Genomic DNA, 3,807 nt, shown 5'->3' with positions numbered 1-3,807 from the left:
AAAATACTGGATGCACTTTGTGTACAAAACGGACAATTTCTTTCGAACTATCAGGGTTTCCGACGGAAACTCATCTGTTACAAAGCCATTTAATTTTTTGAACTTATTTGAACTCCAGACTTTTTGTGTGTTCAAAATGCACCATTCAAAGCCACATCATAAATTTTCAACCCTTTCTGACTTCATTTGTTATTTTTCATGCATTTACTGAACTTTTTGAGCTAAATGACCCTGAAACTGAAAATCACTTCAGATGAACTCTCAAAAGGTTGAAAGTTGGCATGGTATCATCATTTCACCCACATAGCATGTGCTAAAAATTTGAGAGGGTTACGGAAAATAATGGATGCACTTTGTGTACAAAACGGACAATTTCTTTCGAACTATCAGGGTTTCGGACGGAAACTCATCTGTTACAAAGGCATTTAATTTTTTGAACTTATTTGAACTCCAGACTTTTTGTGTGTTCAAAATGCACCATTCAAAGCCACATCATAAATTTTCAACCCTTTCTGACTTCATTTGTTATTTTTCATGCATTTACTGAATTTTTTGAGCTAAATGACCCTGAAACTGAAAAGCACTTCAGATGAACTCTGAAAAAGGTTGAAAGTTGGCATGGTATCATCATTTCAGCCACATAGCATGTGCTAAAAAGTTGAGAGGGTTACGGAAAAAACTGGATGCACTTCGTGTACATAACGGACAATCTCTTTCAAACTATCAGGGTTTCAGACGGAAACTCATCTGTTACAAAGGCATTTCATTTTTTGAACTTATTTGAACTCCAGACTTTTAGTGTGTTCAAAATGCACCATTCAAAGCCACATCATCAATTTTCAACCCTTTCTAACTTCATTTGTTATTTTTCATGCATTTACTGAATTTTTTGAGCTAAATGACCCTGAAACTGAAAAGCACTTCAAATGAACTCTGAAAAGGTTGAAAGTTGGCATGGTATCATCATTTCACCCACATATCATGTGCTAAAAAGTTGAGAGGGTTACGGAAAAAACTGGATGCACTTCGTGTAGAAAACGGACAATCTCTTTCGAACTATCAGGGTTTCGGACGGAAACTCATCTGTTACAAACGCATTTCATTTTTTGAACTTATTTGAACTCCAGACTTTTTATGTGTTCAAAATGCAACATTCAAAGACACATCATCAATTTCCAACCCTTTTTGACTTCATTTGTTATTTTCATGCATTTACTGAATTTTTTGAGCTAAATGACCCTTAAACTGAAAAGCACTTCAGATGAACTCTAAAAAGGTTGAAAGTTGGCATGGTATCATCATTTCACCCACATAGCATGCGCTAAAAAGTTGAGAGGGTTACAGAAAATACTGGATGCACTTTTTGTAGAAAACGGACAATCTCTTTCGAACTTTCAGGGTTTCGGACGGAAACTCATCTATTACAAAGGCATTTCATCTTTTTGAACTTATTTGAACTCCAGACTTTTTGTGTGTTCAAAATGCACCATTCAAAGCCACATCATCAATTTTCAACCCTTTCTGACTTCATTTGTTATTTTTATGCATTTACTGAATTTTTTGACTTAAATGACCCTGACACTGGAATGCACTTCAGATAAACTCTGAAAAGGTTGAAAGTTGGCATGGTATCATCATTTCACCCACATAGCATGTGCTAAAAAGTTGAGAGGGTTACGGCAAAAACTGGATGCACTTCGTGTACAAAACGGACAATCTCTTTCGAACTATCAGGGTTTCGGACGGAAACTCATCTTTTACAAAGGCATTACATTTTTTTGAACTTATTTGAACTCCAGACTTTCTGTGTGATCAAAATGCACCATTCAAATCCACATCATCAATTTTCAACCCTTTCTGACTTCATTTGTTATTTTTCACGCATTTACTGAATTTTTTGAGCTAAATTACCCTGAAACTGAAAAGCACTTCAGATGAACTCTGAAAAGGTTGAAAGTTGCATGGTATCATCATTTCACCCACATAGCATGTGCTAAAAAGTTGAGAGGGTTACGGAAAATACTGGATGCATTTCGTGTACAAAACGGACAATCTCTTTCGAACTATCAGGGTTTCGGACGGAAACTCATATGTTACAAAGGCATTTCATTTTTTTGAACTTATTTGAACTCCAGACTTTTAGTGTGTTCAAAATGCACCATTCAAAGCCACATCATCAATTTTCAATCCTTTCTGACTTCATTTGTTATTTTTCATGCATTTACTGAATTTTTTGAGCTAAATGACCCAGAAAGTGAAAAGCACTTCAGATGAACTCTTAAAAGGTTGAAAGTTGGCATGGTATCATCATTTCACCCACATAGCATGTGCTAAAAAGTTGAGAGGGTTACGGAAAATACTGGATGCACTTCGTGTACAAAACGGACAATCTCTTTCGAACTATCAGGGTTTCGGACAGAAACTCATCTGTTACAAAGGCATTTCATTTTTTTGAACTTATTTGAACTCCAGACTTTTAGTGTGTTCAAAATGCACCATTCAAAGCCACATCATCAATTTTCAACCCTTTCTGACTTCATTTGTTATTTTTCATGCACTTACTGAATTTTTTGAGCTAAATGACCCTGAAACTGAAAAGCACTTCAGATGAACTCTCAAAAGGTTGAAAGTTGGCATGGTATCATCATTTCACCCACATAGCATGTGCTAAAAATTTGAGAGGGTTACGGAAAATACTGGATGCACTTTGTGTACAAAACGGACAATTTCTTTCGAACTATCAGGGTTTCAGACGGAAACTCATCTGTTACAAAGGCATTTAATTTTTTGAACTTATTTGAACTCCAGACTTTTTGTGTGTTCAAAATGCACCATTCAAAGCCACATCATAAATTTTCAACCCTTTCTGACTTCATTTGTTATTTTTCATGCATTTACTGAATTTTTTGAGCTAAATGACCCTGAAACTGAAAAGCACTTCAGATGAACTCTGAAAAAGGTTGAAAGTTGGCATGGTATCATCATTTCAGCCACATACCATGTGCTAAAAAGTTGAGAGGGTTACGGAAAAAACTGGATGCACTTCGTGTACATAACGGACAATCTCTTTCAAACTATCAGGGTTTCGGACGGAAACTCATCTGTTACAAAGGCATTTCATTTTTTGAACTTATTTGAACTCCAGACTTTTAGTGTGTTCATAATGCACCATTCAAAGCCACATCATCAATTTTCAACCCTTTCTAACTTCATTTGTTCTTTTTCATGCATTTACTGAATTTTTTGAGCTAAATGACCCTGAAACTGAAAAGCACTTCAGATGAACTCTGAAAAGGTTGAAAGTTGGCATGGTATCATCATTTCACCCACATATCATGTGCTAAAAAGTTGAGAGGGTTACGGAAAAAACTGGATGCACTTCGTGTAGAAAACGGACAATCTCTTTCGAACTATCAGGGTTTCGGACGGAAACTCATCTGTTACAAACGCATTTCATTTTTTGAACTTATTTGAACTCCAGACTTTTTATGTGTTCAAAATGCAACATTCAAAGACACATCATCAATTTTCAACCCTTTTTGACTTCATTTGTTATTTTCATGCATTTACTGAATTTTGTGAGCTAAATGACCCTTAAACTGAAAAGCACTTCAGATGAACTCTAAAAAGGTTGAAAGTTGGCATGGTATCATCATTTCACCCACATAGCATGTGCTGAAAAGTTGAGAGGGTTACGGAAAATACTGGATGCACTTCGTGTACAAAACGGACAATCTCTTTCGAACTTTCAGGGTTTCGGACGGAAACTCATCTGTTACAAAGGCATTTCATCTTTTTGAACTTATT

Source organism: Aegilops tauschii, chromosome 1, assembly GCF_002575655.3.
Source record: "Aegilops tauschii subsp. strangulata cultivar AL8/78 chromosome 1, Aet v6.0, whole genome shotgun sequence".
In the NCBI taxonomy this organism is placed as follows: domain Eukaryota; kingdom Viridiplantae; phylum Streptophyta; class Magnoliopsida; order Poales; family Poaceae; genus Aegilops; species Aegilops tauschii.
The sequence above is the reverse complement of the archived record's forward strand: the minus strand, read 5'-3'. Positions refer to the sequence as shown.